This window comes from Vigna unguiculata, chromosome 8 (genome assembly GCF_037176805.1).
Source record: "Vigna unguiculata cultivar grain cowpea cultivar isolate G323 ecotype 2 chromosome 8, ASM3717680v1, whole genome shotgun sequence".
NCBI lineage: Eukaryota > Viridiplantae > Streptophyta > Magnoliopsida > Fabales > Fabaceae > Vigna > Vigna unguiculata.
The window spans coordinates 11,373,354-11,397,390 of record NC_140799.1 but is presented as its reverse complement, the minus strand read 5'-3'; the positions used below and the strand labels follow the sequence as shown (position 1 = coordinate 11,397,390).

At 33.5% G+C, this 24,037-nt stretch overlaps 1 long non-coding RNA gene across 1 annotated transcript; it reads left to right on the top strand.

The window, feature by feature from the left end:
- The first annotated feature begins 17,657 nt into the window (after positions 1–17,657).
- On the top strand, positions 17,658–22,418 carry LOC114193215 (uncharacterized). The gene is made up of 3 exons (XR_003606237.2): positions 17,658–17,808; positions 22,073–22,254; positions 22,335–22,418. It is a non-coding gene; the product is annotated as an uncharacterized LOC114193215 (long non-coding RNA).
- Positions 22,419–24,037: the final 1,619 nt, after the last annotated feature.

The following is a 24,037-nucleotide window of genomic DNA, read 5'->3' as shown; positions in this document are numbered from 1 at the left end:
TTCTTGCTTTCTCCTTTGTTTAGGTTCATATACTTGACTCTTGGTTATTGGTTGTGATTGATGATGCTATGAAGTTTAGAATGGTTTCTATGATTTGGTAGCATCTTAGGTGGTGGATATTGAAGTAGAATTTTAGCTTGTGTGCTTATTCTTTTCCTCACCTATTGAGAGTTTTGGACCTATTCATTTGAGAGAGTGTGTGCTAACTCCATTGCTTGGTATAGTTTTCTTGTTGTTTTGTTTTTTTTTTGTGTGCAGGTTTGGTGGCTGTTTTGGCCTTAAAACCAAGGCTATAGTTGTTGTTTTGCACTTCATTTTGGTGGCTTAAGGTGCTTACAAGTGCCTTACTTGGTGGTGGTCTTTATTCAAATCAAAAGGAGCCTACAAGCCAAGCTATTGGCTCTTGATTTTGTGCAAATTGGCAGCACTTTGGTAGCACATTTGGAGTTGCATTGTTTCTTATTTTTTTGGCTTTATTTCATTGTACTTTGTACTTCTTTTTGGCACATCTTATTTGGTACCAATTTGAAGCCTCCTTGATTGTGAAATTGCATCTTTTGAGCATCAAAATTTGAGATATTAAGTAGCTTGAGGTTGCTTCATTTTGAGTACCAAATTAGTGAACCAAATTTGCTTTCAAGTTCTCAATTGTATCCATGGCCTACTTAGGTGTCTTGGGGAACCAAAGGTGTTCAATCTCATCTCTTAAGTAGAACCTTTTTCATATTATAGTGCAACGTTTTAGTAAGTGAGTGTGTTGAAAGTTCTAAGTGCTTTCTCACCTTGCTTTTAGGCCGCATAGATTAGACGCTTAGTGGTTTTAATTTGTGAGACCAAAGTCTCTAAAATTTTTGCCATTTAGGGGTCCGTTTTTAGTGTTAGTCTTTTCTTTTCTTTGAGTCTTGTTTGTGCTTGTGTGTTTTGCCTCATGTGATTCTATCTACTTATTACTTGAACATTTGTATGAACTTTGAGTACTTTTTCAAGTGTAACCTTGGCAAGGATTGGCCTTGGTACTTAAGAAGTCCGTGAGACTCACCTCGCTTACTTGGAGGTACACTTGTGCTAGTCCTCTTCTTTCACCCTTTTATCCAAGTGCATAAGTTCATTCAATCATCATGAGTACATATTCTACATATAGTCCTAGGTTGACTAAGCATGATAGTCATGAGTTGCATCATACATTTCATAGTGACATTCCATTCTTTGGGGAGGATATAGGTCCACTATCATTCATAGATTGGATGTGGGATATAGAGAAGTTGGTGCAACCATTCTTTAATAGATATAGTCAGTATGATATTCTTAGGCATGTTATTTCTAGATTTGTAGGACGTGCATGTGAGTGGTGGCATCAAAGGCAATTTCAAGTGGAAAAGGGAAGAGCATCATGCATTAATACCTTTTATGAACTAAAAGCATGCATGTGGAAGCATTTTGTTCCCTCTTCATATAGGATCACTCGAGAGCAACAGTCTCGACTAGAAAACTTCATTGATATAGGAGATGCATTCATTCAAAATCTAAAGAAGTTTTCTCGTCAAGAAAGAGATTTTAAAGATAAACTTGACTTGCTCTTGAGTAAGAAAAGAGAAATTGAAAAGCAAAGAGAAATTAAAAAGCAAAGAGACCATGTGCAAAAAGAGCAAGAGGAGAAGGAAAGAAGAGATAGAGAGGAAGAGGAAAGGAAAGAATCTGACAAGGCATTGAGAGAAAAGAGAGCAAAAATAGAGCTTGAAAAGAAAGAGAAAGAGGAAGAAGAAATCCTACTCAACAAAGGAGTGCTACTAAAGGCACCTCCAAACCCCACAATTCTCATTGAATCAGGAATTTTAAAGGGAGTGCTCAAATCTTTTAACTCTTCTCATTTCATCAATCATTCTCATTTCTTCAAACCAATATTTACTTTTGCTAAGTTTTTCAAGCCAATTTCCCTTCCCATTGTTTTAAACTCCTCAAAAGATTTTGCAAAATCAAACTTTGAGTTAATGTTGCCTACTAGGTTTGAAACAACTCAAAGTACACAAAATTATTTTTGTGAAGTAGATCTTGTTCATCTTCAAGTAACTTTCAAAAATACAACAAGATCTTCTTTTGTCCTCTACTTTAGATATCCTCCTACTTATCAGTATGGTGTTCATTCCACTTTCAATATATCTCATTTAATTCCTTTTGTAGGATCCATGGATGATGAACACCAAGATTTGAGGGCAAATCCTCTTCAAGGGGGAGGGGATGATGTGATCCCAATAAGCCTAAGCTCAAATGCATCAACAAGCGCAAGCCCACCTCGAGGCCCAATCACTAGAAGCATGATGAAGAAGATCCACATGGGCCTCTCACAAGATGATCAAGTCAATCATGGGCTTTTCACTTTATTCACATGGGCTAAAGAAATCTACAAAATATGAGTTAATGCATGGAAGACCATAGTTTAGATTTAAATTGGGCCATTGTTTAGGCCTTGTTTTTCTAGAATAATAAGTCAAATAATGTGTAGTTAAATTGATAAAATTGGGCTTGACTAAGCCCAATAGGAGATTTGGCCATGAGCTACCAAAGGTCAAAGGTGGACTAAGTGAAAGTCAACATTCCTTCCTACACCTCATGGATCATGCATCCCATGGAGCCAAGTCCACACTCCACCCATGTGCCTCCTTCATCCAAGAGCTAAGAGAGTGTCTTCTTTTCCAAGTCTTCATCCAAAGGCTAGGAAGATGTCTCCTTCTCCAAGCCACCATCCAAGGGTGATGATTAAAGCTTCTCCTCCAAGCTTGATCTAAGGGCCAAGAATTAGTCTAGCTTTTAGGCTCACATATAAAAGCCAAAAGTAGACCATTTGTACATTTTTAACTCTTGAAATTTTATGCAATAGATGCAACTTGAGTTGAGAGCACTCCTCCCTCTATTGCCTTTGAGAGTCACCACTTTCTAGAGATTTCCTCTCTCTACCTCTAGCTACCTTCCTTAGGCTAGCATAGATTAGGAAATCCTATCACCTCTTTCACCTTCCTTTGCTTGCAAGTGCCTTCCAACTTGCCTCCATTCCTTCATCCATTTCCGCTGCCCATGGAGCTCTTCATACACCTTTGGAGCTCCACCACTTACCATGTGAAATCAATGAAAAAAGACACATGTGGGAAGATATAATAAAATACAAGGAGGATGTGGGAGGAAAAATGTGGTGTATCTTAGGTGACTTTAATGTTGTGAGAAACCTGGAAGAAAGAAAGGGAGTCAATCATATAGGCAGTTGTAGTAGAAGTGAAATACAAGGCTTTAATGAATTCATAGAAAGGATGGAATTAATAGATTTACCACTTGTTGGTAGGAATTATACGTGGTATAAAACTAATGGATCTGCCAAAAGCAGGTTAGATAGGATGACTAGGGATTGAGAGGATGTGTGGCCAGGAAGTAAACAATATGTCTTGGATAGAGTAATATCAGATCATTGTGCTTTGTTCCTAAAATCCACACATGTAGATTAGGGCCCTATACCATTTAGAACCTTGGACACTTGGCTCACTGTGACAGGCTTTGCAGATTTTGTTAAGAAATAATGGGATAGCTACAGTGTGGTTAGGTGGCCTTGTAATGGTAAAGGAGAAATTAAAAAGGTTGAAACAAGATTTAAAGATTTGGAATAAAGAAGTTTTTGGGGACACCAATAAAGAAAAGCAACATCTAATAGAGAACATAAGTGAATTGGATAAATTAGACGATCAAAGTGTATTGAATGAGGAGCAAAAGAACCAAAGGAGTATTCTCTTCGCTGAACTAAAAAAGGTTAACAATAGATTCAAATCAGTACTGAGACAAAAATCTAGGATTAAATGGCTGGAGGCAGGGGATTTGAATACAAAATTCTTCCACCTAACAATGAATTGGAGAAAAGGAAAAAACATGATTACAGGTTTGAGAATTCTAGGAGAATGGAGTGAGAATCCTCAAGAGGTTAAAGAGGGGGTAAAGGAATACTTTGAGGGTAAGTTGAGAGAGACAAGTGAGTTCAATGTAAAACCAGGAAATGTAGATTTTAACTCAATATCAAAGGAAGACAGCATAATGTTGACAAAATCTTTCTCAGAAGGGGAGATTAAAAGGGCAGTATGGGAGTGTGAAGGTAACAAAAGCTCGGGCCCAGACGGTTTTAACTTAATTTTATTAAGAACTCATGGTAAATAATGAAAGGAGATATTATAAAGACGGTTCATAACTTCCAAATTACAGGTAAGTACCCTAAAGGTTGTAATGCATCCTTTATTGCACCTATACCTAAGCGAGATAACCCCCAAGTCCTAGATGAATACCGACCCATTTCCCTAGTAGGAAGCCTCTACAAAATCATATCCAAATGTTTTTCTCTAAGGTTCAAATTGGCTATACATAAGGTAATTGATCATACCCAATCTGCATTTTTGGAGGGTAGAGGACTGTTGGACAGTGTTTTGCTTGCAAGTGAAACTATAGATGAGGTTAGGTGTAAAAAGAAAAGTTGTGTTATAGTTAAATTTGATTATGAGAAAGCCTATGCTTAGAATCATCCACAATTTCAGTGCTTGTTAATGGCAGCCCAACTCAAGAATTTTGGCCATCTAAAGGGCTACAACAGGGAGACCTTCTAGCCCCCTTTCTTTTTTTGATCGTAGTAGAGGGACTGGCAGGTTTAGTAAGAGTGGCAGCAAAGAAAAAATTGTTGGAAGGGATCAAAGTGGGAGAGAAAAACATTGAGGTAAATATGTTGCAATTTACAAACGATACATTGTTCTTGAGCGAAGCAAAAACTCAAAACATAATGGTCATAAAAAGTATTCTTAGTTTTTTTGAATTAGCTGCAGGGCTGAAAGTAAACTTCATTAAGAGTAAGATAGGAAGTGTAGGGGTTACTAAAAACTACCTTCAGAGATTTTCGAAAATGTTAAACTGTGACACCATGCAACTTCCTTTTTCATATCTAGGCATGCCAATTGGGGATAATCCTAAGAAACATTACATGTGGAAAGATGTTGTTGAGAAAATAAGGAAAAAATTAGCCAAATGGAAAGGAAAGCACCTCTCTTTCGCTGGTAAAACTTGCTTGCTTAAATCTGTCATCACATCTTTACCTCTTTTTTTCTTGTCCTTTTTCAAAATGCCAAAATCTGTGGAAAAAGAAATTAAGAGGATTCAGAGAGAGTTCTTATGGGGATGGGGATGTGAAGGTAGGAAGATTGCATGGGTTAAGTGGGATAATATTTGCAAACCAAAAGAGCTTGGGGGTTTAGGAGTTAAAAGTCCAAGAATATTTAATATTGCACTACTTGGAAAATGGAAATAGAGGATAGGAATTCAATGTGAAGGGCTATGAAAATCAATTTTGGACTCAAAATACGGTTCATGGAGGAGCTTACATAATAGAATAGACAATAAGCTTAACTCATGTTGGTGGAGGGATCTTAGGAGGGCAACAAGTGGAGAAGAATGAGGGAAGTGGTTTGAAAATAATGTGAAGTGGAAGATACGAAATAGTAAAATTATTAGATTTTGGACTGATAGGTGGTTAGGACATGAGCCACTATGCGAAACGTATCCAAGGTTATACGCTAATTCAATAAATAAACAAGCTACACTTGGAGAGATGGGCAATTGGCAAAATAACACTGGGGAGTGGAACTTGGAGTGGAGGAGACAGTGATTTAAGCGGGAGGTAAACCAGTTAACCATCTTGAAGCAACAATTGGGAACTAAAACTCTCAAAAGGGAGAATGATGATTGTTGGGTATGGGTAGACGAGGATTCATAGACCTTTAGTGTTAGTTCAGTCTATAGAAAATTTTTAGACGCCACTATTGTCGAAGAAACAGTAGAGTTTGATAAATTTTGGAAAGTCAAGGCCCTTCCTTCTGCTCAACATTTTGCCTGGAAAGGTTTTTTGAACAAAGCTGCTACAAAAGACAATTTGGGTAGAAGGGGAATAAATATAACTGATAGCTTATGCAATATGTGTAGGTTAGTTGATGAATCCAGCAGTCATTTATTTTTTACTTGTGATGTGGCCATGGGGTGTGGAACATGTGCAACAAATGGATGGGTGTTAGCAATGTCAATTATTTCATGCCAAGACAACACTTTAATCATTTTTATCTTTTTGGTCTAGATGGTAAACAAAATAATGCATGGAAATGTATGTGGATGACAGTAGTTTGGTGATGAAGGATTATCTTGTTCCTTTTTAAGATTATTGAATATGGTGTGAGTTGATTAAGAAAGCAAAGCGAAATCCCCACTGGACATTAAGATAGCAAGCTATCTAGATGTGAAGGTTCCTTTCACAAAGCTCAAGAGAAGAAAATGATGGATTGATTCAAAACAAAAAGGAAATGGAAAGCACATAAACCATAGAAAACCAAGAACCATTAAAAGAAGAAGAAAACATAAAATGGAAAGGAAAGAAATGGTAAAAATGTGAGAAGCACGCCACTACAAGGCTAGGCTAGAAGCCATGACAACCTTGAAGATGAGTGGATGTGTGCCGCCACTTGCTATGCAAGATAAGGCTTAAAAGTATTCACTCCCAAGGGAGGAAACTCTCACAAATGGTTGAGACACAAGAGTGTTTTTACTTCAAAATGTTCAACCCTTTTACATGTCTAGGAGCACCCCTTATATAGAAGAGTTTAGGGGTCTCTAAGCAAATAAAAGATACCTAAGGATGTCTCTACAAAAACCTAACCCTAGCTTCTAGAAACTAGGTCAAATAAGGTTACAAAAAATGAGAGACAAAAGAGCTAACTATGGTGTGTGCAAGGTTAATTTCGTTCTAGCACAAAAGGAGACAAAAAATGTGTCTCATATGTCTCCAAAAAGTGGCCAAAGTGTGCTAAAAACAAAGGAGACCAAAGGTACATAGGTACACTTGCTTCATGCCTTTTACTTTATGCTTTATGCCTTTGCTTTACTCTCTCCTCCACATCATTTATGCTCCCCAATCACCATGCGCCACCTAGCATTGCTTTCTTACTCCTAATTAACCTACAAAGCAAATAAACATAGATTAGCATGTTGGCTTAAGTCAAGTCAACTATAGTCAACAAGTCAAACCTAGTCAAAGGTCAACAAGTCAACTAAAGTTGATTCAACTAAGTCAACTTTGGGAATCAAAACTAACAAACACAAATGAAAGGGATGAAGGATTAGTGAACTTCCTTTCTAAACATGCTTAGTGTTCTTAAGCATGTGCCTCTATCCTTTGTTGGGGTCAATCCTTCATCATTTGGTATCTAGAGCTTTGGTTGTCCTTGAATATGGTGTTTTCATGTTCTAACTTTGTCTTGTGTAGCTATCTTTGAATGGTCCACATAAAAACAATGTTGGCAGAAACTGTTCACGATTTTAAAAGATTAAACTGCACCTGCTCAGTGGTCCAAAAATTACGTTCTTGATGTCCAAAGAAAGCTCTGTTAGTCTAGTTTTTAACAAAAAAAGAACCAATGCATTTGGAATTCTGTGGAGAGAGTTATGATTGAAATAGTGAGCAAAGATCAGAGCTGCCGAGATCACCGCGAATCAACGTTTTTCAGGTTATGTTGGGCAGTTTTGGCTACTATTTTTGTTACTCTTCTTACTCCTAAATGTTGTTAGATAACATGTCTTTGTGTGCTTAATCATTGACCTTCATTTCCAAAAGTTTAAATGCATGATAGCTACATGTTTGAGTCTTTAAATGTGCCTAACTTTTGCTTGAGTCATATGTCATATGTTAGCTTGAAGTTTTCTTATTCTTGTTTTTCCAAGTATTTGAATCTTGCTTTCACTTTATGTCTTGCTTGATGTATGCTCCATGAAATTGATTTTGGCCTAAAACTTGAGGAACTAAGTGTTCAAGCCACCTAAAACTCTTTCTCACCATTTTATGAAACTAGTTGTGAAAAGAAGAAAATTTTTGCACCAAATATTGTCTAAAAACCGAGAGCAATCTTGCTCATTGGTGAACTAAAAGTGTGTTTTTCACTAAGTGTTATGCTACAAGTTTCATGCTTGAGAAGTGGGTGATATTGGCAAATTAGTTCCATGCTTTAACTTGGTTATGATCTTTCTTGGTGTATGCATGATTTAAGACTTGAAGATGCTTGTCAAGTGCTTTCCATAGAGTCTTTAAAATGTGTTTTTCTTGTTTTAGTCTTGTTAAAAGTTTTGTCTCAAACTTTTCTTCTTTAGAGTTTAGCTTTCCTTGTTTTTGTGCTTTTCTTGCTTGTCACTAGGTGTTCTTTGTTTTGTCTTAGTAGTTTTCTTTTCTTGAAACTCTTGGGATGTTGTGCCCGAATCACTTGTCTTGCATTTGAAAGGTTTTGAACAAGTTTTTAAAAGTGTTTGCTTCACTCCTTTGGTGGATTTTGAGTGCTAGCCTTGCCTTGTTACTTTGGGAGAGTGATCTAAACACTTGGGTTACAATTTTGGGTTGGATTTGGTCTCGATTTTCTTGTTTTCTAACCTCTAATCCATTTATTTTGTCTCGGATTTGAGTGTTTTTATTGTAGGAATCATGGCAAGTTCATCAAATGCACCTACTCCAAACAAAAACAATACATTGATGAGATTGCTTCGGGATTTGGAGTTGTCTAGGAAGGAGTCCTTTGAACAATTGAGAAAAGACAAGGAGCAAAGTGACCTAAGAATCCAAGAGCACATTAAAAGGCTTGAAGCTAAAGAGCAAGAAAGAGAGGCTAGGAAAAGAGGGCATTCTAGGCGCAACCCATCACAAGAGATGGAAACTCCAAAGATTCCTAAGTTCTATGGAGGAAGTGATCCCAAAGTCTTCCCTGATTGGGAAGCTAAAGTTGATCAAATTTTCAATGAAAATGATGTAAAGGATCAAACACAAGTTGATCTAGTAGTTTTAGGATTTTTGGAGTATGCCAATACTTGGTGGCATAAAGTTTGTAAGAATTATGACCAAGGGCCACCCGCGGCTTCTTGGATGGACATTAAAACTCTTATGCGCGCTAGATTTGTTCCTCCCTCCTATAGGAAGGAACTTCTTTTGAAGCTCCAAAGGCTTCACCAAGATTCTATGAGTGTGAGTGAGTACTTTAAAGAATTAGAGTCTCAAATGCATAGGGTTGAAATAAAAGAAACTAACAAAGAGAAAATAAAAAGATTTGTGAGTGGTCTTAGGAGAGACATACAAGACCAAGTAGAGTTGTATGAGTACTCCACTCTTGAAAATGTTTTCACACTTGCCCTTGGGATTGAAATTCAATTGAAAAGAAAAAGAAGGGCAAGGAAGAGTTACTCACCCAACCACTACTTTAGTCACTCATGGAAGGGAAAGGATAAAAAGAAACATGATAAGTTCACTTCTAACTCTCATCAAGAACCACCAAGTAAAAGTAAGTCACCAAGTGATCACATTCACCATTCCACTTCTCAAAGATCAAGTTCCATTAAATGTTTTAAATGTTTGGGTTATAATCACATTGCTTTAAATTGCCCAACCAAAAGGACCATGATCTTAAAGAAGAGTAATGATGTTGAAAGTGAACACTCATCTCCCCATTCTCTTTCAAAAGAATCTTCTTCCTCTAGTAAAACTAAAATTTTTGAGAAAGACCCTATGTTATTAAGGCGCATGATAGGTCAAGATCAAAGTGAGCTTGAGCCAACTCAAAGAGAAAACATTTTTCAATCTAGATGCAAAATTAACAAATGGGTTTGCTCTCTAATTATTGATGGAGGAAGTAGTACCAATGTAGCTAGCACAAGGTTGGTGGAAAAGCTTAGCTTAGAGACCATTCCTCATGCTAATCCCTACAAGCTTGCTTGGATAAGTAAAGAGGGAGAAATAGATGTCAATAAACAAGTCCTAATTAACTTCTCTATAGGAAGCTACAAAGATGAGGTGCTATGTGATGTTGTTCCCATGGAAGTCACACATATCTTACTAGGTAGGCCATGGCAATTTGATAAACAAACTTTACATGATGGCTATACCAACCAATACATTTTCTTCAAAAATGGGAAAAAGACAACTTTACTACCTCTATCACCTCAAGAAGTTAATAAGGATAGAAATATAATAAGAAAAGATAAAGAAGAAAAAGAAAAGGGGCAAGCTTTCACCAAGGTTTTACTTGCCTACAAAAAAATTCTCCCAAAGCAAGAGAGGAAGAGTAGTCTAGAAAATAAAGATGGCCTAACCAAAGCTAGGGGTAATACCCTTAGAAAGGATGGAACAAGAACTCATAAAAGGGAAGCACAAATCCTCCCCCAAATCAAGTCAAGCTCCATCTACAAAGGCTTAAAGAATTTGTGGTCAAATTCTCTCCAAGGAGGGGAGGATGATGAAGGATTGACCCCAACAAAGGATAGAGGCACATGCTTAAGAACACTAAGCATGTTTAGAAAGGAAGTTCACTAATCCTTCATCCCTTTCATTTGTGTTTGTTAGTTTTGATTCCCAAAGTTGACTTAGTTGAATCAACTTTAGTTGACTTGTTGACCTTTGACTAGGTTTGACTTGTTGACTATAGTTGACTTGACTTAAGCCAACATGCTAATCTATGTTTATTTGCTTTGTAGGTTAATTAGGAGTAAGAAAGCAATGCTAGGTGGCGCATGGTGATTGGGGAGCATAAATGATGTGGAGGAGAGAGTAAAGCAAAGGCATAAAACATAAAGTAAAAGGCATGAAGCAAGTGTACCTATGTACCTTTGGTCTCCTTTGTTTTTAGCACACTTTGGCCACTGTTTGGAGACATATGAGACACATTTTTTGTCTCCTTTTGTGCTAGAACGAAATTAGCCTTGCACACACCATAGTTAGCTCTTTTGTCTCTCATTTTTTGTAACCTTATTTGACCTAGTTTCTAGAAGCTAGGGTTAGGTTTTTGTAGAGACATCCTTAGGTATCTTTTATTTGCTTAGAGACCCCTAAACTCTTCTATATAAGGGGTGCTCCTAGACATGTAAAAGGGTTGAACATTTTGAAGTAAAAACACTCTTGTGTCTCAACCATTTGTGAGAGTTTCCTCCCTTGGGAGTGAATACTTTTAAGTCTTATCTTGCATAGCAAGTGGCGGCACACATCCACTCATCTTCAAGGTTGTCATGGCTTCTAGCCTAGCCTTGTAGTGGCGTGCTTCTCACATTTTTACCATTTCTTTCCTTTCCATTTTATGTTTTCTTCTTCTTTTAATGGTTCTTGGTTTTCTATGGTTTATGTGCTTTCCATTTCCTTTTTGTTTTGAATCAATCCATCATCTTCTTCTCTTGAGCTTTGTGAAAGGAACCTTCACATCTAGATAGCTTGCTATCTTAATGTCCAGTGGGGATTTCGCTTTGCTTTCTTAATCAACTCACACCATATTCAATAATCTTAAAAAGGAACAAGATAATCCTTCATCATTTGGGTTATCTGGAAACAAAGAAATAACATTATTTTTAGTGGCGGAACGGTCAACATTATAGAAATGTTCACTGTTGCATAATTGAAAACATGGGGATGGATAACTACTAAATTTCCAAAAGCACAAATTTCTTTCTCTGATTGGTGTCTTAATCCTTTATCATGCCTAAGACCTATAAGGTAGCATGAAATTATCGCGACTGTAGGCATGAAAAGTATTATTAGATTCTTAGGTAAAATATATGCATGGTTCTATGTTTCCACTCTACCTATCAGTGTCAACTTTTGCTCACTATGAATTGTTTGCTATAATTTTGTGTTTCCCTTCGAGGTAAAACTGATGGTTGAGCAGTGCGATGAGCATATAAGGAAATACATATTAAAGACATTGGTAATTGGCTATGGTGGACATTATCTAAGGAGGAATGTTGATAGACAAATGCATACATAGACACCTGCAAAAACTAAAACATAGTTGCAAACACTCGTTGACAGAACACGATACAAAGCATAATTCATATTACTTTGTGGGGATTTCTGTCAAGACATGATACACTTTATCGACCATACTACAATTAGACTCAACTGTGCTATATATGGTGTTTGAATTTACAATTGGAGTGTCTTGATGGATGAATATAAGTTAGGATTTTTTGACTTATAATTACACTGATAATTTTTATTGTAGGTACACTATATTATAAAAACTTTTTATATTTGTATACGGGTTGAAGCACACCCCTAGTGTTCCAAATATATACATATATATATCCTTTTGCTGATAAAAGAAAAGTTGCAGATTAAAGTTGTACGAAAGGATACTTTGAAAGTTTAAATTCTTTTATTTGTTATGAGTTTCAAACTTTGAAAGGGTTTATTTTTTTATTTTCTTATCAGCTTTCAAAGGAAACATTAAAAAAAGTTAGTAGATTAGATCTTTAAATAAAATTATCTTTTGTCTGGTTCCAATTAATCAGAAGTGTTCCAATCCGAAATTCATGATAAAATTACAGTTAAGAAGAAAAAGAAATGTACTTTTAATAACCATGCAATGCTTTCTTTTAAACATCGCACAGGGCTAGGGCTGGCCCATTTTTCTTCTTTTCGCACATGTTCACTTTCTGTGTGCACTCCATTGAGTTGACTTCTGTTTTATTTCTGTTTTGGGCTATTACAACATTTTTATCCCCACAACCCATTTGTATGGGTATTGCTTCCTGCACCCCATCAATTTCTTCATGTATCTATCAGTTTTTTTTTTTTAATTTCATTCCTACCCTACTGATTTTTATTTGAAGTTGTATCCTTTGTGGAGACTATCCCGTGAGCAGAAGTATTAATTTTATTACAATAAAACTAATAATAACATGACATCAATAAAGTTGAACAGTAAATGGACAACAAAACAATAATAGGAGGGTAAAATGTAAAATTAAACCAATGTCTTTATAATCTTATGGAATATTTAGTAACCTTTTTTCCTTTTCATTTTGAATATTAAATTTAGTCAAGTAATTTAAATTTATAAAAATGTTCATTCTGAATTTTTATGTAATAATAGTCACTACATTTAAATAAGTAAAGTTAGTGTATTGACATATGTTTGACTTGAAATTTAAATAATATTTTAAATTATTATTATTATTTTTTACTTAAATAAGATATAAATAGTCCCTTTGATCTTTTAATACCAGACAGATTTGAGAAGAAATTAATTGCTCTTTTTATAAGGCTTTTTACAATTTATATAAAGTATTAAATTTCTTTCCTTTTCTTTTTCCTATTAATGAATAACGAAATTAATTAACATTAGGGTAAATATGGTATATTTGACCTATTGTTTTAAAATTAGAACAAAACAAATAAATTAATTACTATTTTTTATTTGTTCGATTATGTTAGAAGATCTAGAAACTATATTTGGGTAACCTGGTTGTAATATTTCAATATCATATTTAAACAATTAAAACTCTTCGTAAATTTTATAAAGTTAGAAGAAAAAAGTGTGTCAAATAAATCAAGGCTTATCGGTTACTAGTGATACATTATCCTTTAAGATTATTAAAACAATGATATGAAGTTTTCACACAAGGTGAACTTCATAATGAACTCGGTTTACTCGGTTTATGTGACATTCTTCCAATTGTGTTGAAGGTTCTTTAACATTATCAGTTAAAGTTATGATTAATGTTCTTCTCTCAACATGAACATTATTATTTTGTTTAATGTATATTGAAATTGTGTCTAATATGAAACGTAGTAAAATTAAATTATATAACACAAAAAATAAGTTAATAAAAAGAATTTACGCTTGTAATGTATTTAGAATTTTCAAAATGTTAGACTTCTTATGTAATGAACACAAAAGAACCACAACAAACTTTTGAGGAAGAATTACCAACAACGACCAATGAAATTTAATGTATAAAAGACATTCTTACTCCTACAAATAAGGCGCTAAGTACACTTCTTTTTTCCCAACATCAAATGTCTCTAATAGGTACTTTTGAACCTTTTCACTTTTATTCCCAACGCCTTGAATGGCAATAGGATCAATAAATCCATGTAAATACCTTAAACATTGAAAATAAATCATATAAGAATAACATATTGAATATATTCAAACTTCATAAAAGTAATAAAAGTTTGCTTACAACAACCAAAGTTGTATTACTGATATACATAACATATCAGTGCCAAAGAGAACTTCAAAAATATCCTTTTGACATAAAAAAGGGGTGTTGAAGGTCCTATTTGTGGCTTGAAGAAGCACTTCTAATTGTATAGGTTGCAAGGCGATAGTCGCTGCCATTGCACCAAGTCATTCTAGAATTGTCGGTTGTGGTAATGATTCATTCACATCTTCCTTTTCTTGTACTCTAATTTGTTATACATATTTAAAATATTAAATAACATTAATATACACTTATGTAAATAAATTCATAATTGAATAAGTAAGAGCAATTACCTCCTTTGCAATTACTTTTACTAATCTAACTGGCCAAAGGATAAAATTTCCAGGGACCTGCTCCACTGTCTTAACCTCTTGAGTGGGTACTGGGACTCGAGTAGTAGCATCTCAAACATCTATAATCACTACTCTCGTAATATCATTTGCCATGGTTGCATGGTGTATGGCTATTCATGATTGAAACTAACAACGTTGTTTAACAACATGTGCAGGCTCTTCATCTCCATAACTGTAAAGATGGAATACTTAGATGGATGCAGTGGCGGAACCACGAAGGGACGGGGGAGCCGTGGCCCCCCCAACGTTTTTGATTTTTTTTATTTATATTATATGAATTTTTTTTGTTTTTAATTTTTTAAATTATGTATAAGAAATTTAATGTTTTGGAATTTTTTAAATAATAAAAATATATATTAGGAATAGATAAATATTAAAATAGGTATCTTTTTATTTATTTTATAAAATATAATATTTAATGTTAATAAATAATAAAACATAAAATTAAATTTAATAAAAAATAAATAAATTTATTAAGATATTTTTTATTTTGTCTCTCACTGTTTTTTGAGTTTCTTACGTATTGTATCCACTTTAGACTTTTACTTGTTTTGTTTTCTTTTGTTTATGAAGAAAAAAAGAAAGTTGAACACAAATTCATTATTTTGTTCTCTCATTTTTGTATGCTTTCTTCTATTATTGAAGAGAAAAGTAATTCTTTTTTTCTCAATTGATAGTGAAATATTAGTTTAATAATTAATATTATTTTTTATCTCACGAACATTTGGTATATTCATTTTTATAAATATTAAGAAAAAGCAATGCACTAAGTGTTTTTTAATAACTGGTTTTTAATTGTGACTTGATTATCATATATTTTTCTTTTATTAATTACATATCACAATTTTTATTTAGATTATGATAAATTATCTTTTAGTATTTTTTTTAAAACATAAGTATATTGATGAAGAAATAAAAGAATAAATTAATTATTTAAAAGTGATAAAATGGAAGCTAGTGTGAGGAAGAAAATAGAAAAAATCAATCTTTGACAAAAATAAGAAGTCAATTACATCTATTTCATTGATTTTTTAATCTGTCTCGTCTTATTTTAACTCTTCTTGTTTCTACAACTATATCAAAAAGATAATTTTCTACAATGAAAATTATTAAAATAAGACTGCAAAATAATACGGAAGGTGAATTTTTTTTGCTGACGATATGATTATTTACATTAAAAACAAACTATAACTACAAATTTTAGTATTGATTCAATTATTATTAAGTTAAATAATCTTACGGATCCATAATTAAATATATAAATTTTAAATATATTTTGGCACCCCCATAAATATCGAACAAGTTCCGCAACTGTCTATGACAGTTTCTAAAACTTATTTCAATATTATTACTTTTAAATGTCATATATAAAACAATTTATATATATAAATATTTCATTTATTTATGAGATTTTGATACATATATGCAGATTGAACTCACTGCACCAAAAGAATTTGCAAGCCAATGCCCTCTAAATTCTTTCAAATTCTTCAAAACTAAGGAAAGTCCCACTGGATTCTTTGAGATCCAATCCGGATCAACAAACATTCGAACACCTTGGTGGTAAGATTTCTACTTTACATGAGCCAAAAGTTAAAAGTTAATTTTATCAAAGAAAAAAAGAAGATAACTTAGATGAGAAGAGGAGAAGAAGTTAAATTTAAAAAATGCAACTTGTGTAATGGTTGGATTTTGGGTGCAGACGTACATGCATGCATGCACAATGTTCAATGTGTCGGGGAACGTATCCGTAATAAAATAAATAATAAATATTAATATCAGTTCGGAGGCCTCAAAGGGCGGAAAGTTGTCATTTGTTTAGAGTTAGGTTGTCTTATTCACATGTGTACATATCCTTAGTGGGGTGGTTTTTTGACAGTGATGCTTCTATTTGGTTTCAAGTGTACTTTTCAAGTTTGTCAAGCTAATAATAAAAAAAGAGGACATTTTCATAAAGAAATATATAAAAAAGTAGCAGATAGGAAACTTATAGCTATAGTCTCTTAGAATGAAAAGATTTTTAAGTTGCAATGGAGAAGTTTTAGAGAAAGTGAGGACTTCCCAAGATGGAAAGATAAAGATATCAAGTGATGGAAACCTTCTGCATGAGGAAAATGGAACAGCAATTGCAGGTGACATCCGCAACAGTTGGGCTGGTGTTTCAACTCTGCAATCCCTTTTCATTCAAGAACACAACGCAGTTTGTGATTCTCTCAAGGTATAATGATCATAAATTTCATCATGGAAAAAAACATTAACCAATCTTATTAATGAAGAGAAAACACTAACTGATCAATCTTTCAGAAAGATTACCCTGATATGAATGACGGAGAACTTTATCGCCATGCAAGATTGGTGACTTCAGCTGTGATTGCAAAGGTTCACACCATTGATTGGACTGTGGAGCTTCTTAAAACCGATACTCTGCTTGCAGGGATGCGTGGCAATTGGTAAGCCTCTCAACACCACACAATTTTCTCACTGTTTTTTTAATTTATATTGAAAATGTAAAAGAATTTATTTCTTTTTTTTTTTTTGAAATTATTGTTTATATTTCAGGTATGGGCTATTGGGGAAGAAGTTTAAGGAAACATTTGGACATGTTGGTGGATCCATCTTGGGAGGATTAGTTGGTTTGAAGAAGCCAGAAAATCATGGTGTCCCATACTCTTTAACTGAAGAATTTGTGAGTGTCTATAGAATGCACCCACTCCTACCTGATAACCTGCAACTGAGAGACATGTCTGCAACTCCTGGCCCAAACAAATCTCTGCCAGTAATCGAAGAGTATGACTATAAAATCTTATCGTAGTCAATGACTACTGAACTGTTATAAATGGTTAATGACAAAAGTTTTTCCATTTGGTATTGTAGAATCCCTATGAAAGACTTGATTGGACTAACAGGAGAGAAGACATTAAAAGAAATAGGAGTTGAAAGACAACTTGTGTCTATGGTGGTCACCAAGCTTGTGTCTTGATAATTGATTTTTAATGATATAAACAAATAATACAACGATATTTCGTTTTATAATTACTATTTTGGTAAGGACAATAATTATAGTGAAGTGATATATAAAATAATAGAAATAGGAAAAAAGAAAGAGATATAAGCTAATTTTGGGGAAACAACCTTTCTTTTACTTTTTCTTTCTTCTTCCCACAAATGTGAAATTTGTTTCCAGCACAACACATGCAAATGTGAAATTTGTTTCCAGCACAACACATGGGCACCATACTCATAATACATGACTTCTCATCTTTATAATCTAACACCTTTTCAGTTTTCTCTTCTTATAATATCCATTCCATTTTCACTCTTCATACACTCCACCATCAAGGTTCGTCTTCTCCGCACCGCCTAACCCTTGCCGGAGTGCCTCTACCGTTCTCAGGTAAACCCAATCCTCTCCTGGCCTTGCTCTCTATCAGATTCACTGCTTACCATTTTGTTTCATAATTTTTGGATGGATATGATTTTAGTTAGTACATGTTTTTATGATTCTGTGAGTTTTATTTGGAATCGGAAGAAGCCTATTTTGAATGTTGGTGACGTGACCAGTTTCCAATGGAAGGATGCTTTTGGTTGTTGGAGTGAGGTTCTGGAAAATCATTGATTATTTGTTCATTATGGATTGTACCAGTTGCGTTTTCTGAGTTCATTTTTGTGGTGCGTGTGACTTTGCTAGGAGATCTCTTATTAATCCTTTAAGTCACGGTTCTACTTGATACTGATCTCGCATATAAGAAACATCATTTGACTCTTACGATTTAAACATCATTTTCGATATGATTATGACACTGTATACACTATACTGTATAATATGTATAGTATTTATGTATATTAGGATGACTATAAACACTCTTTGTGTTCTATATTAAATCTTAGATATTTTGTAATTTTAATTATTATATACGAGGACTTGTTTTCATGGATATATATATATTTTTAAGATACTTTCAAGAATTAATTAAAAAAATTTAATAATATTTTTTTAATTTAAAACAACGAACAAAGTATGTCTTGCTCATGCTTTGGAAGCATGAACTATGTTTATGATTGATTAGGATCTTTATAAGGATTCATCCTATGTCTAAAAGTTGAAAAAATCATAAGTTGAAATTATTTATACTTTAAAATTAAATCGATAATATATATTCAATTTGAATATTATGAAAGTAACTAATGAAATGTGGGAAAAAAATGTTGATAGTTATTTATTTTGATACCAAATTATAGTAAAACATTTTGGAATAAAATTTTGTTCAATTAACAAATTACAAAATTTAAAAACACTCATTTGTTAAGTTTGTTTAATTAGCTCTCAAAAATACACGAGACTATAAATAAAGATCAATAGTTAATTCATTTTCCATCAACATTCGATCATAATGAATAACTTCATTTTTGCTTTTATAATGTTGTTTTTAGTACATGGTCCTACTAGAGGATTTGATTATTGGAAGATTGCAAAAACTTGGCCACTATAATTCTGTCACAAAAGTCTCTTTATGATTACAAAAACAACATCAATAAAGTTTATTATACATGGTTTATAACCATCTAACAATTTCTTCTCAACAATTTCTTCTCATGACACTCTAATTGTAAATCTAATAAACTACTAGAAAATTTTGACATAAAATTTTTATTTAAATTTATAAACACAATAATATTTTAATATAATACTGAAAATATGATACATTTTATTTTATGTGAAAATATGATATATATTATACTCACCACCTTATAAAATAAAAAGGTATCATCTTTCCAATATCATATCAAAATATTATTGTATTTATAAATTTAAACGAAAACGTTATGTCAGAATTTTATAATAGTTTATTAAATTTATAATTAGAGTGTTGTGAGAAGAAATTGTTAGATGATCATAAATCATGTATAATATACTTTATTGATTTTGTTTTCGTAATCATAAAGAGACTTTTGTGATAGAATTTTGGTGGCCAAATTTATACAGTCTTTGGATGATCAATCCTTTAGTAGAACCATATAATAAAAAAAAACATTATGAAAGAAAAATGAAGTTATTCACTATTCATGGAGAATAAATGAATTATTGATAGCTATTTATAGTCTCATACATCTTGTAAGAGCTAATTAAACAAATTTAAACAGTTAACGTTTTTACATTTTGATTTTATTAATTAAACAAAATTTTATTCTAAAATGTGTTACTATAATTTATATATATATATATAAAAAACATTGAACTGAACTATATGTTTTTCTCCCATTTCATTAGGAACTATATCTTTTTCTCACATTTCATTTTGAACTTTCTTAATTACAAAATATCTGACACTTATTTCTATTATAGCTATCCTAATATACCCAAATACTATACATCTCATATATTTAGTAATTTTAATTATTATATACAAAGACTTTGTTGTCATGGATATATATATTTAACATGTTTTCAAGAATTAATTAAAAAATTTCATTAATATTTTTTTACTTTAAAACAAAGAACAAAGTATGTCTTGCTCATGCTTTGGAAGCATGAACTATGTATATGATTGATTAGGATCTTTATAAGGATTCATCCTATGTCTAAAAGTTAAAAAAATAATCATAAGTTAAAATTATTTATACTTTAAAATTAAATCGATAATTTATATATATATATATATATATATATATATATATATATATATATATATATTCAATTTGAAAATTAAGAAAATAACCAATGAAATGTGGGAAAAAAAATATTGTTGATAGTTTTTTATTTTGATTTAAATTATACTAAAACATTTTAGAATAAAATTTGTTTCGATTAACAAATTACAAAATTTAATAAAACTCATTTGTAAGTTTGGTTAATTAGGTCTAAAAAAATACATGAGACTATAAATAGAGATCAATAGTTCATTCATTCTCCATGAACATTCAATCATAATGAATGACTTCATTTTTGTTTTCATAATTGTTTCCTTATTATATAGTATTATTAGAGGATTTGATTATTGGAAGATTGCATAAACTTGGTCACCAGGATTCTACTATGAAAGTCTTTTCATGACTACAAAAACAAAAGAAAAGTTTACTATACATAGTTTATGACTGTCCAACAATTTATTCTCACGACCATTTAGCTGAAAATCTAATAAACTACTAGACAATTCAGTCATAATGTTTTCATTGAATACAGTAATATTTTGATATGTTATTGGAAAGATGATACCCTTTATTTTACAAGGTGTTGAGTATGATATAAATAATAGAAAATAGGAAAATGATATTATGACTCCCAATTTTTAACTCTCATCCTTTATTCTTTGACGTGACTTAGTGTGGACTATTGATTCTTTCAAAAAAAAAAAAGAATGGTACATTAATCAATGTTTCATACTAAATCACATAAGGGAGAAAGTAATAAGAGTAAAAAAAAAATAGAAGTTGTAATATCATTCATATAACTTGAATTATACATGGAGGACTCTAAAACTCATTCTCCGGCCACAACAAATTTTTTATTGCTAATTTGGTTGCGATATAAATAAATGTTAATATACACTAATTTGTAACCACTATTAGGTGGCTATATCAGTCATATATTTCCAACCAACTTTTTCTGTTGCAATTGAGATGATATGATTTATATCATACTCTCACGTAAAATAAAATATATCATCTTTTCAATATCATATCAAAGTACTATTATATTCATAAATTTAAATGGAAATTTTACATCAAATTCTCTAGTAGTTTATTAGGTTTATAATTAGATGGTTGTGGAGAAAATATTTTATGGTCATAAATCATGTATAGCGAACTTTATTGATGTTGCTTTTGTTGTAGTGATAGATTTTCATAATACAATCCTGATGATCAAGTTTGTACACCAACAAAGTAAATTATTCATATTAAGAGTCTCAATTTTAATGAAAAGATCATTGATTTGTTTCGAAGAATTTAACGAAATTTATCATAAAAGATCGAATTATATTAGTTTTTTCAAAAATCGGGATCAAATTGAGACTAAAAAAATTGGAGGACCAACTTAACATTTTTAAACCAAAACATGAATCAAAAGAATAATTAAACCAAATATTTATTAACATAATTTTTATTTTCCTTTTTATTGTCTTTTTAATTTTTCACAGATTGTAATAATCTCTCACTCTCATATGTCTTCTTTTTGTTTTTAAAGAAAAAAAGTTAGACATAAACTCGTTATATTTCTCATTTATCCTCTTCCTTTCCCGTCTCTTGTCTTACTTGATAATGAAAATATTATTTTTTTATTTCATGAGCTTTTTGTATAGTTTTTTTATGAATATAGAAAAAAATAGTGTATTATGTATTAATAATAATGAATATATTTTTCTTTTAATAATTACATGTTTAAATTTTTTATTAGATTATGATCAATTATTTTTTAGTATTATTTACAAAAAAGGTATATTGATAAATAATGAAAGAATAAATTAATTGTTTAAGAGTGATGAAAATGAAATTATTGATTAAAACAATATAGATTCTACCTCTTCACATATTTTGAAGCATTATACTAATGATAAAAAATGTTCAGTTAAAGAAGTCATTTTTTGAAGCATTATACTAATGATTGAATCTAATGATCTCAAAATTATATTATTTTTGTCCCTCCGACGCTTTTGATCAAGATCCACCACTGGATGGATGCATCACATGAACAGCCCCATAAATCATATAAGCGTAGACATGTGCAATGGGTTAGAATTCTCCCATGTTAACATCACTGCACCAATGGAAAGTCCAAACACCAACGGCATAGATATCTCTGGATCATCCAATGTCTTCGTACACTCTTCCACCATTCAAACCGGTAACTAATCCACCCTGATTCCTATATCACTCTTCATCATCACTTTCCATCCATTAATGAATACACATTATTCATCACAGGTAATGACTGCATCGCCATAAACTCGGGTTCTTCCTTCGTCAATAATATAAGTGACATTTTTTGTGGATCTAGTCACGGCATCAGGTAAGTCCAAGTCCAAGTAAATTACTACATGAGTATTATTATAGTATTATTAGGAGTGTTGAATTCCCTTTGTGGTGTGTTTGGTGAATGAAAAAGAAAGTGTTGGGAGCCTGGGACGTAACGGAGATGATGCCAGAGTTGAAAATGTACACGTGCGGAATTGCACCTTCCTGGGATCTTCGAACGGAGTGAGATTGAAGACATGGAGGGTAAGGATGAAATTAAGGTTAAATGAAAATGAATTAATGAATGAATGATTAATATGATGTTGTTTTTTGGTTAACTAGGAAGCACAGGGTTATGCGAGGAAGATCATATCCATAATGCTTTTATTGTAAGAGAATGCATCATACTCAATAAAATTTTTAATCTTTGCATGACTTTCCTGATAAGATAACAAATATCCCCAAAACAGTGTTTTGGACAATTGAGCAGAGAGGATTAATGTATTTTGGGCATGGCTATACAAAAAATGGGGTATCTACTAACACTCAGAAGTAATGGCAACTAGGTCAACATCTATTGTCTATTGATCCCAAGTGATCTTGGGGATTCCTAGGGCTAACTAGTTATCATAGGAGCTTTGCTTGAGACTACGGAAAAATTGCCAAACCTACAAATCTACTCTTGGAAAAGACAACTTTAACTGGGGTTTGGAAATGCCGACAGTGTTTAGAGTAGAGGTGTCAATTTGGCCCAGCCCACAGGGTTTGGCCCTAGCCCATGTGGGCAGGGTCAAAAAAGCCCACATTGAAAAAAAGCCCTCAACAAAAAAGCTCACAGGGCCAAAAACCCTACAAAAGCCCTGTAGGCCAGGGCCAACCCATGGGTTTTCATCTTCCACACGAAAAATATATTATTTTTTAAAATATATTACTATCTGTGGGATAAGCCCAACGAACCGGACAAGCACGACGACCCGAATAGGTCTAACGACTCGGACCTGCCCTACGACCTCGACAAGAACGACGACTCGAACAGGCCCGATGATCCAAACAGGCCCAACAACCCAAACGGGCCCGACGACCCAAACGGGCCCGAATACAGGACAAACCCGACAACACGGACGGGCCCAACGACATGGAAGGGCCCGACGAACCGGACAGGCTCGATGACCTGGACGGGCCCAATGACCTGGACAGGCCCTATGACCCAAACAAGCCCGACGACCCGAACAGGCCCGACGACCCGTATGGACCCGACGACCCGGACGGGTCCTACAACCCAGACGGGCCTGACGACCCAGATGGGACCGACGACACAAACATGCTCGACAACCCAGACGGGCCGAACGACCCAGATGGGCCTAACGACCAAGACAGGCCATACGACCTAGACGAGCCCGACAACCCGGACAGGCCCGACAACCCGGACCGGCCCAACAACTTGGACGAGACAAACGATATGAACAGGCCCGACGACATGGATGGGCCCGACGATCCGAACGGGTCCAATGATCCAGACAGGCCCAACGACCCCAACGACCCCAACGACCCCAACGACCCCAACGGGCCCGACGACCCAGACGGGCCCGACGACCCAGACGTGCCAGACGACCCGAACGGGCCCAATGACCAAAACGGGCCCAATGATCAGAACGGCCCCGACGGACCCGACG